The 12532-nt window shown below is 43.4% G+C and overlaps 12 non-coding genes across 12 annotated transcripts; all 12 read left to right on the plus strand.

Annotated features, from left to right (window-relative positions):
* The first annotated feature begins 506 nt into the window (after nucleotides 1-506).
* LOC145447426 (5S ribosomal RNA) lies at nucleotides 507-625 on the plus strand. Its single transcript, XR_013917570.1, has one exon. It is a non-coding gene; the product is annotated as a 5S ribosomal RNA (ribosomal RNA).
* A 918-nt stretch (nucleotides 626-1543) lies between these two features.
* On the plus strand, nucleotides 1544-1662 carry LOC145447427 (5S ribosomal RNA). Its single transcript, XR_013917571.1, has one exon. It is a non-coding gene; the product is annotated as a 5S ribosomal RNA (ribosomal RNA).
* A 918-nt stretch (nucleotides 1663-2580) lies between these two features.
* LOC145447428 (5S ribosomal RNA) lies at nucleotides 2581-2699 on the plus strand. Its single transcript, XR_013917572.1, has one exon. It is a non-coding gene; the product is annotated as a 5S ribosomal RNA (ribosomal RNA).
* A 918-nt stretch (nucleotides 2700-3617) lies between these two features.
* On the plus strand, nucleotides 3618-3736 carry LOC145447429 (5S ribosomal RNA). Its single transcript, XR_013917573.1, has one exon. It is a non-coding gene; the product is annotated as a 5S ribosomal RNA (ribosomal RNA).
* A 918-nt stretch (nucleotides 3737-4654) lies between these two features.
* On the plus strand, nucleotides 4655-4773 carry LOC145447431 (5S ribosomal RNA). The gene has a single exon (XR_013917575.1). It is a non-coding gene; the product is annotated as a 5S ribosomal RNA (ribosomal RNA).
* A 918-nt stretch (nucleotides 4774-5691) lies between these two features.
* LOC145447433 (5S ribosomal RNA) lies at nucleotides 5692-5810 on the plus strand. Its single transcript, XR_013917576.1, has one exon. It is a non-coding gene; the product is annotated as a 5S ribosomal RNA (ribosomal RNA).
* A 918-nt stretch (nucleotides 5811-6728) lies between these two features.
* LOC145447434 (5S ribosomal RNA) lies at nucleotides 6729-6847 on the plus strand. The gene has a single exon (XR_013917577.1). It is a non-coding gene; the product is annotated as a 5S ribosomal RNA (ribosomal RNA).
* A 918-nt stretch (nucleotides 6848-7765) lies between these two features.
* LOC145447435 (5S ribosomal RNA) lies at nucleotides 7766-7884 on the plus strand. Its single transcript, XR_013917578.1, has one exon. It is a non-coding gene; the product is annotated as a 5S ribosomal RNA (ribosomal RNA).
* Nucleotides 7885-8802: 918 nt separating this feature from the next.
* Nucleotides 8803-8921, plus strand: LOC145447436 (5S ribosomal RNA). Its single transcript, XR_013917579.1, has one exon. It is a non-coding gene; the product is annotated as a 5S ribosomal RNA (ribosomal RNA).
* A 918-nt stretch (nucleotides 8922-9839) lies between these two features.
* LOC145447437 (5S ribosomal RNA) lies at nucleotides 9840-9958 on the plus strand. Its single transcript, XR_013917580.1, has one exon. It is a non-coding gene; the product is annotated as a 5S ribosomal RNA (ribosomal RNA).
* A 918-nt stretch (nucleotides 9959-10876) lies between these two features.
* Nucleotides 10877-10995, plus strand: LOC145447438 (5S ribosomal RNA). Its single transcript, XR_013917581.1, has one exon. It is a non-coding gene; the product is annotated as a 5S ribosomal RNA (ribosomal RNA).
* Nucleotides 10996-11913: 918 nt separating this feature from the next.
* LOC145447439 (5S ribosomal RNA) lies at nucleotides 11914-12032 on the plus strand. Its single transcript, XR_013917582.1, has one exon. It is a non-coding gene; the product is annotated as a 5S ribosomal RNA (ribosomal RNA).
* Nucleotides 12033-12532: the final 500 nt, after the last annotated feature.

The raw sequence follows: 12532 nt of genomic DNA on the forward strand, positions 1-12532 counted from the left end.
CAAGACCGTTTTATTCACACGGGCGTTCGGACTAGAGTAGTGTTCATTGCGCCCTACAACTATATGCACTTCGTCTTTTATATATAACGTTTACTTTTATATTTTATTGCCTTTTATGTACAGCGCCCTAGTGTAGTAATGTAATATTGTTATATTCGGCGCTCTATAAATTATTATATTATTATTATTATTATTATTACTAGGCCTAACACATTTTCATGATATCGCAATCTCGTGCTGTTTTTACCTGACGGAAAGTGCAATAAAATAACTACTCCGACAGCGAGAGCATATACTCGACCGTGTGTTTTTCGACCAGACACAAGAAAAAAGCAGGATGCCAATGATATTCCACCGCTAGCAGACTTTTCCCTCCAGTTTGTCCGAAAGGGCCTCAGCGCAATCAGACGTTCTGCTTTTCTGGCGTCTCGTTGGCAGCGTGGCGACATTTCGCCTGAGAGAAACGGAAAATGTCACATAAAACGGCACAGATTGTCACCACTGTCGCCTACGACCATACCACGTTGAATACACCCGATCTCGTCTGATCTCGGAAGTTAAGCAACGTTGGGCCCGGTTAGTACTTGCATGGGTGACCGGCTGGGAATACCGGGTGCCGTAGGCGTTTTGTTTTCGTACAAACTCGATCAATTTCACTGCGATGCTGTATTTTTATGATTGCAACTGTTTTGTTTGCATGCGCACGTACCAATATTAATTGAATCATTTGCTGGCCACCGCTATTTCAATTATGAACTCGCGCGCAATTTGCAGTTGTACCCGTGAAATTTAGGTCTGAATACAAGCTTCTTCTGTACGTCTTCAAATGCATGGAGGGAAGTGCGCCAGCGTATCTTCGTGAGCTATAATCCCCGAAGAGCGCTACGTTCTCGGTCGCAAAAGCTCTTGTCAGTTCCAAGAGTCAGAACATCGACCTACGGCGAGAGAACTTTTTCTTCCTCGGCCGCCATTATGTTGAACAATCTTCCAATTTCTATCAGACTATGTGACTCGCTATATGTTTTCAAACGCAAAATCAAGACCGTTTTATTCACACGGGCGTTCGGACCAGAGTAGTGTTCATTGCGCCCTACAACTATATGCACTTCGTCTTTTATATATAACGTTTACTTTTATATTTTATTGCCTTTTATGTACAGCGCCCTAGTGTAGTAATGTAATATTGTTATATTCGGCGCTCTATAAATTATTATATTATTATTATTATTATTATTACTAGGCCTAACACATTTTCATGATATCGCAATCTCGTGCTGTTTTTACCTGACGGAAAGTGCAATAAAATAACTACTCCGACAGCGAGAGCATATACTCGACCGTGTGTTTTTCGACCAGACACAAGAAAAAAGCAGGATGCCAATGATATTCCACCGCTAGCAGACTTTTCCCTCCAGTTTGTCCGAAAGGGCCTCAGCGCAATCAGACGTTCTGCTTTTCTGGCGTCTCGTTGGCAGCGTGGCGACATTTCGCCTGAGAGAAACGGAAAATGTCACATAAAACGGCACAGATTGTCACCACTGTCGCCTACGACCATACCACGTTGAATACACCCGATCTCGTCTGATCTCGGAAGTTAAGCAACGTTGGGCCCGGTTAGTACTTGCATGGGTGACCGGCTGGGAATACCGGGTGCCGTAGGCGTTTTGTTTTCGTACAAACTCGATCAATTTCACTGCGATGCTGTATTTTTATGATTGCAACTGTTTTGTTTGCATGCGCACGTACCAATATTAATTGAATCATTTGCTGGCCACCGCTATTTCAATTATGAACTCGCGCGCAATTTGCAGTTGTACCCGTGAAATTTAGGTCTGAATACAAGCTTCTTCTGTACGTCTTCAAATGCATGGAGGGAAGTGCGCCAGCGTATCTTCGTGAGCTATAATCCCCGAAGAGCGCTACGTTCTCGGTCGCAAAAGCTCTTGTCAGTTCCAAGAGTCAGAACATCGACCTACGGCGAGAGAACTTTTTCTTCCTCGGCCGCCATTATGTTGAACAATCTTCCAATTTCTATCAGACTATGTGACTCGCTATATGTTTTCAAACGCAAAATCAAGACCGTTTTATTCACACGGGCGTTCGGACTAGAGTAGTGTTCATTGCGCCCTACAACTATATGCACTTCGTCTTTTATATATAACGTTTACTTTTATATTTTATTGCCTTTTATGTACAGCGCCCTAGTGTAGTAATGTAATATTGTTATATTCGGCGCTCTATAAATTATTATATTATTATTATTATTATTATTACTAGGCCTAACACATTTTCATGATATCGCAATCTCGTGCTGTTTTTACCTGACGGAAAGTGCAATAAAATAACTACTCCGACAGCGAGAGCATATACTCGACCGTGTGTTTTTCGACCAGACACAAGAAAAAAGCAGGATGCCAATGATATTCCACCGCTAGCAGACTTTTCCCTCCAGTTTGTCCGAAAGGGCCTCAGCGCAATCAGACGTTCTGCTTTTCTGGCGTCTCGTTGGCAGCGTGGCGACATTTCGCCTGAGAGAAACGGAAAATGTCACATAAAACGGCACAGATTGTCACCACTGTCGCCTACGACCATACCACGTTGAATACACCCGATCTCGTCTGATCTCGGAAGTTAAGCAACGTTGGGCCCGGTTAGTACTTGCATGGGTGACCGGCTGGGAATACCGGGTGCCGTAGGCGTTTTGTTTTCGTACAAACTCGATCAATTTCACTGCGATGCTGTATTTTTATGATTGCAACTGTTTTGTTTGCATGCGCACGTACCAATATTAATTGAATCATTTGCTGGCCACCGCTATTTCAATTATGAACTCGCGCGCAATTTGCAGTTGTACCCGTGAAATTTAGGTCTGAATACAAGCTTCTTCTGTACGTCTTCAAATGCATGGAGGGAAGTGCGCCAGCGTATCTTCGTGAGCTATAATCCCCGAAGAGCGCTACGTTCTCGGTCGCAAAAGCTCTTGTCAGTTCCAAGAGTCAGAACATCGACCTACGGCGAGAGAACTTTTTCTTCCTCGGCCGCCATTATGTTGAACAATCTTCCAATTTCTATCAGACTATGTGACTCGCTATATGTTTTCAAACGCAAAATCAAGACCGTTTTATTCACACGGGCGTTCGGACTAGAGTAGTGTTCATTGCGCCCTACAACTATATGCACTTCGTCTTTTATATATAACGTTTACTTTTATATTTTATTGCCTTTTATGTACAGCGCCCTAGTGTAGTAATGTAATATTGTTATATTCGGCGCTCTATAAATTATTATATTATTATTATTATTATTATTACTAGGCCTAACACATTTTCATGATATCGCAATCTCGTGCTGTTTTTACCTGACGGAAAGTGCAATAAAATAACTACTCCGACAGCGAGAGCATATACTCGACCGTGTGTTTTTCGACCAGACACAAGAAAAAAGCAGGATGCCAATGATATTCCACCGCTAGCAGACTTTTCCCTCCAGTTTGTCCGAAAGGGCCTCAGCGCAATCAGACGTTCTGCTTTTCTGGCGTCTCGTTGGCAGCGTGGCGACATTTCGCCTGAGAGAAACGGAAAATGTCACATAAAACGGCACAGATTGTCACCACTGTCGCCTACGACCATACCACGTTGAATACACCCGATCTCGTCTGATCTCGGAAGTTAAGCAACGTTGGGCCCGGTTAGTACTTGCATGGGTGACCGGCTGGGAATACCGGGTGCCGTAGGCGTTTTGTTTTCGTACAAACTCGATCAATTTCACTGCGATGCTGTATTTTTATGATTGCAACTGTTTTGTTTGCATGCGCACGTACCAATATTAATTGAATCATTTGCTGGCCACCGCTATTTCAATTATGAACTCGCGCGCAATTTGCAGTTGTACCCGTGAAATTTAGGTCTGAATACAAGCTTCTTCTGTACGTCTTCAAATGCATGGAGGGAAGTGCGCCAGCGTATCTTCGTGAGCTATAATCCCCGAAGAGCGCTACGTTCTCGGTCGCAAAAGCTCTTGTCAGTTCCAAGAGTCAGAACATCGACCTACGGCGAGAGAACTTTTTCTTCCTCGGCCGCCATTATGTTGAACAATCTTCCAATTTCTATCAGACTATGTGACTCGCTATATGTTTTCAAACGCAAAATCAAGACCGTTTTATTCACACGGGCGTTCGGACCAGAGTAGTGTTCATTGCGCCCTACAACTATATGCACTTCGTCTTTTATATATAACGTTTACTTTTATATTTTATTGCCTTTTATGTACAGCGCCCTAGTGTAGTAATGTAATATTGTTATATTCGGCGCTCTATAAATTATTATATTATTATTATTATTATTATTACTAGGCCTAACACATTTTCATGATATCGCAATCTCGTGCTGTTTTTACCTGACGGAAAGTGCAATAAAATAACTACTCCGACAGCGAGAGCATATACTCGACCGTGTGTTTTTCGACCAGACACAAGAAAAAAGCAGGATGCCAATGATATTCCACCGCTAGCAGACTTTTCCCTCCAGTTTGTCCGAAAGGGCCTCAGCGCAATCAGACGTTCTGCTTTTCTGGCGTCTCGTTGGCAGCGTGGCGACATTTCGCCTGAGAGAAACGGAAAATGTCACATAAAACGGCACAGATTGTCACCACTGTCGCCTACGACCATACCACGTTGAATACACCCGATCTCGTCTGATCTCGGAAGTTAAGCAACGTTGGGCCCGGTTAGTACTTGCATGGGTGACCGGCTGGGAATACCGGGTGCCGTAGGCGTTTTGTTTTCGTACAAACTCGATCAATTTCACTGCGATGCTGTATTTTTATGATTGCAACTGTTTTGTTTGCATGCGCACGTACCAATATTAATTGAATCATTTGCTGGCCACCGCTATTTCAATTATGAACTCGCGCGCAATTTGCAGTTGTACCCGTGAAATTTAGGTCTGAATACAAGCTTCTTCTGTACGTCTTCAAATGCATGGAGGGAAGTGCGCCAGCGTATCTTCGTGAGCTATAATCCCCGAAGAGCGCTACGTTCTCGGTCGCAAAAGCTCTTGTCAGTTCCAAGAGTCAGAACATCGACCTACGGCGAGAGAACTTTTTCTTCCTCGGCCGCCATTATGTTGAACAATCTTCCAATTTCTATCAGACTATGTGACTCGCTATATGTTTTCAAACGCAAAATCAAGACCGTTTTATTCACACGGGCGTTCGGACCAGAGTAGTGTTCATTGCGCCCTACAACTATATGCACTTCGTCTTTTATATATAACGTTTACTTTTATATTTTATTGCCTTTTATGTACAGCGCCCTAGTGTAGTAATGTAATATTGTTATATTCGGCGCTCTATAAATTATTATATTATTATTATTATTATTATTACTAGGCCTAACACATTTTCATGATATCGCAATCTCGTGCTGTTTTTACCTGACGGAAAGTGCAATAAAATAACTACTCCGACAGCGAGAGCATATACTCGACCGTGTGTTTTTCGACCAGACACAAGAAAAAAGCAGGATGCCAATGATATTCCACCGCTAGCAGACTTTTCCCTCCAGTTTGTCCGAAAGGGCCTCAGCGCAATCAGACGTTCTGCTTTTCTGGCGTCTCGTTGGCAGCGTGGCGACATTTCGCCTGAGAGAAACGGAAAATGTCACATAAAACGGCACAGATTGTCACCACTGTCGCCTACGACCATACCACGTTGAATACACCCGATCTCGTCTGATCTCGGAAGTTAAGCAACGTTGGGCCCGGTTAGTACTTGCATGGGTGACCGGCTGGGAATACCGGGTGCCGTAGGCGTTTTGTTTTCGTACAAACTCGATCAATTTCACTGCGATGCTGTATTTTTATGATTGCAACTGTTTTGTTTGCATGCGCACGTACCAATATTAATTGAATCATTTGCTGGCCACCGCTATTTCAATTATGAACTCGCGCGCAATTTGCAGTTGTACCCGTGAAATTTAGGTCTGAATACAAGCTTCTTCTGTACGTCTTCAAATGCATGGAGGGAAGTGCGCCAGCGTATCTTCGTGAGCTATAATCCCCGAAGAGCGCTACGTTCTCGGTCGCAAAAGCTCTTGTCAGTTCCAAGAGTCAGAACATCGACCTACGGCGAGAGAACTTTTTCTTCCTCGGCCGCCATTATGTTGAACAATCTTCCAATTTCTATCAGACTATGTGACTCGCTATATGTTTTCAAACGCAAAATCAAGACCGTTTTATTCACACGGGCGTTCGGACCAGAGTAGTGTTCATTGCGCCCTACAACTATATGCACTTCGTCTTTTATATATAACGTTTACTTTTATATTTTATTGCCTTTTATGTACAGCGCCCTAGTGTAGTAATGTAATATTGTTATATTCGGCGCTCTATAAATTATTATATTATTATTATTATTATTATTACTAGGCCTAACACATTTTCATGATATCGCAATCTCGTGCTGTTTTTACCTGACGGAAAGTGCAATAAAATAACTACTCCGACAGCGAGAGCATATACTCGACCGTGTGTTTTTCGACCAGACACAAGAAAAAAGCAGGATGCCAATGATATTCCACCGCTAGCAGACTTTTCCCTCCAGTTTGTCCGAAAGGGCCTCAGCGCAATCAGACGTTCTGCTTTTCTGGCGTCTCGTTGGCAGCGTGGCGACATTTCGCCTGAGAGAAACGGAAAATGTCACATAAAACGGCACAGATTGTCACCACTGTCGCCTACGACCATACCACGTTGAATACACCCGATCTCGTCTGATCTCGGAAGTTAAGCAACGTTGGGCCCGGTTAGTACTTGCATGGGTGACCGGCTGGGAATACCGGGTGCCGTAGGCGTTTTGTTTTCGTACAAACTCGATCAATTTCACTGCGATGCTGTATTTTTATGATTGCAACTGTTTTGTTTGCATGCGCACGTACCAATATTAATTGAATCATTTGCTGGCCACCGCTATTTCAATTATGAACTCGCGCGCAATTTGCAGTTGTACCCGTGAAATTTAGGTCTGAATACAAGCTTCTTCTGTACGTCTTCAAATGCATGGAGGGAAGTGCGCCAGCGTATCTTCGTGAGCTATAATCCCCGAAGAGCGCTACGTTCTCGGTCGCAAAAGCTCTTGTCAGTTCCAAGAGTCAGAACATCGACCTACGGCGAGAGAACTTTTTCTTCCTCGGCCGCCATTATGTTGAACAATCTTCCAATTTCTATCAGACTATGTGACTCGCTATATGTTTTCAAACGCAAAATCAAGACCGTTTTATTCACACGGGCGTTCGGACCAGAGTAGTGTTCATTGCGCCCTACAACTATATGCACTTCGTCTTTTATATATAACGTTTACTTTTATATTTTATTGCCTTTTATGTACAGCGCCCTAGTGTAGTAATGTAATATTGTTATATTCGGCGCTCTATAAATTATTATATTATTATTATTATTATTATTACTAGGCCTAACACATTTTCATGATATCGCAATCTCGTGCTGTTTTTACCTGACGGAAAGTGCAATAAAATAACTACTCCGACAGCGAGAGCATATACTCGACCGTGTGTTTTTCGACCAGACACAAGAAAAAAGCAGGATGCCAATGATATTCCACCGCTAGCAGACTTTTCCCTCCAGTTTGTCCGAAAGGGCCTCAGCGCAATCAGACGTTCTGCTTTTCTGGCGTCTCGTTGGCAGCGTGGCGACATTTCGCCTGAGAGAAACGGAAAATGTCACATAAAACGGCACAGATTGTCACCACTGTCGCCTACGACCATACCACGTTGAATACACCCGATCTCGTCTGATCTCGGAAGTTAAGCAACGTTGGGCCCGGTTAGTACTTGCATGGGTGACCGGCTGGGAATACCGGGTGCCGTAGGCGTTTTGTTTTCGTACAAACTCGATCAATTTCACTGCGATGCTGTATTTTTATGATTGCAACTGTTTTGTTTGCATGCGCACGTACCAATATTAATTGAATCATTTGCTGGCCACCGCTATTTCAATTATGAACTCGCGCGCAATTTGCAGTTGTACCCGTGAAATTTAGGTCTGAATACAAGCTTCTTCTGTACGTCTTCAAATGCATGGAGGGAAGTGCGCCAGCGTATCTTCGTGAGCTATAATCCCCGAAGAGCGCTACGTTCTCGGTCGCAAAAGCTCTTGTCAGTTCCAAGAGTCAGAACATCGACCTACGGCGAGAGAACTTTTTCTTCCTCGGCCGCCATTATGTTGAACAATCTTCCAATTTCTATCAGACTATGTGACTCGCTATATGTTTTCAAACGCAAAATCAAGACCGTTTTATTCACACGGGCGTTCGGACTAGAGTAGTGTTCATTGCGCCCTACAACTATATGCACTTCGTCTTTTATATATAACGTTTACTTTTATATTTTATTGCCTTTTATGTACAGCGCCCTAGTGTAGTAATGTAATATTGTTATATTCGGCGCTCTATAAATTATTATATTATTATTATTATTATTATTACTAGGCCTAACACATTTTCATGATATCGCAATCTCGTGCTGTTTTTACCTGACGGAAAGTGCAATAAAATAACTACTCCGACAGCGAGAGCATATACTCGACCGTGTGTTTTTCGACCAGACACAAGAAAAAAGCAGGATGCCAATGATATTCCACCGCTAGCAGACTTTTCCCTCCAGTTTGTCCGAAAGGGCCTCAGCGCAATCAGACGTTCTGCTTTTCTGGCGTCTCGTTGGCAGCGTGGCGACATTTCGCCTGAGAGAAACGGAAAATGTCACATAAAACGGCACAGATTGTCACCACTGTCGCCTACGACCATACCACGTTGAATACACCCGATCTCGTCTGATCTCGGAAGTTAAGCAACGTTGGGCCCGGTTAGTACTTGCATGGGTGACCGGCTGGGAATACCGGGTGCCGTAGGCGTTTTGTTTTCGTACAAACTCGATCAATTTCACTGCGATGCTGTATTTTTATGATTGCAACTGTTTTGTTTGCATGCGCACGTACCAATATTAATTGAATCATTTGCTGGCCACCGCTATTTCAATTATGAACTCGCGCGCAATTTGCAGTTGTACCCGTGAAATTTAGGTCTGAATACAAGCTTCTTCTGTACGTCTTCAAATGCATGGAGGGAAGTGCGCCAGCGTATCTTCGTGAGCTATAATCCCCGAAGAGCGCTACGTTCTCGGTCGCAAAAGCTCTTGTCAGTTCCAAGAGTCAGAACATCGACCTACGGCGAGAGAACTTTTTCTTCCTCGGCCGCCATTATGTTGAACAATCTTCCAATTTCTATCAGACTATGTGACTCGCTATATGTTTTCAAACGCAAAATCAAGACCGTTTTATTCACACGGGCGTTCGGACTAGAGTAGTGTTCATTGCGCCCTACAACTATATGCACTTCGTCTTTTATATATAACGTTTACTTTTATATTTTATTGCCTTTTATGTACAGCGCCCTAGTGTAGTAATGTAATATTGTTATATTCGGCGCTCTATAAATTATTATATTATTATTATTATTATTATTACTAGGCCTAACACATTTTCATGATATCGCAATCTCGTGCTGTTTTTACCTGACGGAAAGTGCAATAAAATAACTACTCCGACAGCGAGAGCATATACTCGACCGTGTGTTTTTCGACCAGACACAAGAAAAAAGCAGGATGCCAATGATATTCCACCGCTAGCAGACTTTTCCCTCCAGTTTGTCCGAAAGGGCCTCAGCGCAATCAGACGTTCTGCTTTTCTGGCGTCTCGTTGGCAGCGTGGCGACATTTCGCCTGAGAGAAACGGAAAATGTCACATAAAACGGCACAGATTGTCACCACTGTCGCCTACGACCATACCACGTTGAATACACCCGATCTCGTCTGATCTCGGAAGTTAAGCAACGTTGGGCCCGGTTAGTACTTGCATGGGTGACCGGCTGGGAATACCGGGTGCCGTAGGCGTTTTGTTTTCGTACAAACTCGATCAATTTCACTGCGATGCTGTATTTTTATGATTGCAACTGTTTTGTTTGCATGCGCACGTACCAATATTAATTGAATCATTTGCTGGCCACCGCTATTTCAATTATGAACTCGCGCGCAATTTGCAGTTGTACCCGTGAAATTTAGGTCTGAATACAAGCTTCTTCTGTACGTCTTCAAATGCATGGAGGGAAGTGCGCCAGCGTATCTTCGTGAGCTATAATCCCCGAAGAGCGCTACGTTCTCGGTCGCAAAAGCTCTTGTCAGTTCCAAGAGTCAGAACATCGACCTACGGCGAGAGAACTTTTTCTTCCTCGGCCGCCATTATGTTGAACAATCTTCCAATTTCTATCAGACTATGTGACTCGCTATATGTTTTCAAACGCAAAATCAAGACCGTTTTATTCACACGGGCGTTCGGACCAGAGTAGTGTTCATTGCGCCCTACAACTATATGCACTTCGTCTTTTATATATAACGTTTACTTTTATATTTTATTGCCTTTTATGTACAGCGCCCTAGTGTAGTAATGTAATATTGTTATATTCGGCGCTCTATAAATTATTATATTATTATTATTATTATTATTACTAGGCCTAACACATTTTCATGATATCGCAATCTCGTGCTGTTTTTACCTGACGGAAAGTGCAATAAAATAACTACTCCGACAGCGAGAGCATATACTCGACCGTGTGTTTTTCGACCAGACACAAGAAAAAAGCAGGATGCCAATGATATTCCACCGCTAGCAGACTTTTCCCTCCAGTTTGTCCGAAAGGGCCTCAGCGCAATCAGACGTTCTGCTTTTCTGGCGTCTCGTTGGCAGCGTGGCGACATTTCGCCTGAGAGAAACGGAAAATGTCACATAAAACGGCACAGATTGTCACCACTGTCGCCTACGACCATACCACGTTGAATACACCCGATCTCGTCTGATCTCGGAAGTTAAGCAACGTTGGGCCCGGTTAGTACTTGCATGGGTGACCGGCTGGGAATACCGGGTGCCGTAGGCGTTTTGTTTTCGTACAAACTCGATCAATTTCACTGCGATGCTGTATTTTTATGATTGCAACTGTTTTGTTTGCATGCGCACGTACCAATATTAATTGAATCATTTGCTGGCCACCGCTATTTCAATTATGAACTCGCGCGCAATTTGCAGTTGTACCCGTGAAATTTAGGTCTGAATACAAGCTTCTTCTGTACGTCTTCAAATGCATGGAGGGAAGTGCGCCAGCGTATCTTCGTGAGCTATAATCCCCGAAGAGCGCTACGTTCTCGGTCGCAAAAGCTCTTGTCAGTTCCAAGAGTCAGAACATCGACCTACGGCGAGAGAACTTTTTCTTCCTCGGCCGCCATTATGTTGAACAATCTTCCAATTTCTATCAGACTATGTGACTCGCTATATGTTTTCAAACGCAAAATCAAGACCGTTTTATTCACACGGGCGTTCGGACTAGAGTAGTGTTCATTGCGCCCTACAACTATATGCACTTCGTCTTTTATATATAACGTTTACTTTTATATTTTATTGCCTTTTATGTACAGCGCCCTAGTGTAGTAATGTAATATTGTTATATTCGGCGCTCTATAAATTATTATATTATTATTATTATTATTATTACTAGGCCTAACACATTTTCATGATATCGCAATCTCGTGCTGTTTTTACCTGACGGAAAGTGCAATAAAATAACTACTCCGACAGCGAGAGCATATACTCGACCGTGTGTTTTTCGACCAGACACAAGAAAAAAGCAGGATGCCAATGATATTCCACCGCTAGCAGACTTTTCCCTCCAGTTTGTCCGAAAGGGCCTCAGCGCAATCAGACGTTCTGCTTTTCTGGCGTCTCGTTGGCAGCGTGGCGACATTTCGCCTGAGAGAAACGGAAAATGTCACATAAAACGGCACAGATTGTCACCACTGTCGCCTACGACCATACCACGTTGAATACACCCGATCTCGTCTGATCTCGGAAGTTAAGCAACGTTGGGCCCGGTTAGTACTTGCATGGGTGACCGGCTGGGAATACCGGGTGCCGTAGGCGTTTTGTTTTCGTACAAACTCGATCAATTTCACTGCGATGCTGTATTTTTATGATTGCAACTGTTTTGTTTGCATGCGCACGTACCAATATTAATTGAATCATTTGCTGGCCACCGCTATTTCAATTATGAACTCGCGCGCAATTTGCAGTTGTACCCGTGAAATTTAGGTCTGAATACAAGCTTCTTCTGTACGTCTTCAAATGCATGGAGGGAAGTGCGCCAGCGTATCTTCGTGAGCTATAATCCCCGAAGAGCGCTACGTTCTCGGTCGCAAAAGCTCTTGTCAGTTCCAAGAGTCAGAACATCGACCTACGGCGAGAGAACTTTTTCTTCCTCGGCCGCCATTATGTTGAACAATCTTCCAATTTCTATCAGACTATGTGACTCGCTATATGTTTTCAAACGCAAAATCAAGACCGTTTTATTCACACGGGCGTTCGGACTAGAGTAGTGTTCATTGCGCCCTACAACTATATGCACTTCGTCTTTTATATATAAC

Source organism: Botryllus schlosseri, chromosome 9 (genome assembly GCF_051294905.1).
Source record: "Botryllus schlosseri isolate E-star chromosome 9, Bs_hap1, whole genome shotgun sequence".
Classification (NCBI taxonomy): Eukaryota; Metazoa; Chordata; class Ascidiacea; order Stolidobranchia; family Styelidae; genus Botryllus; species Botryllus schlosseri.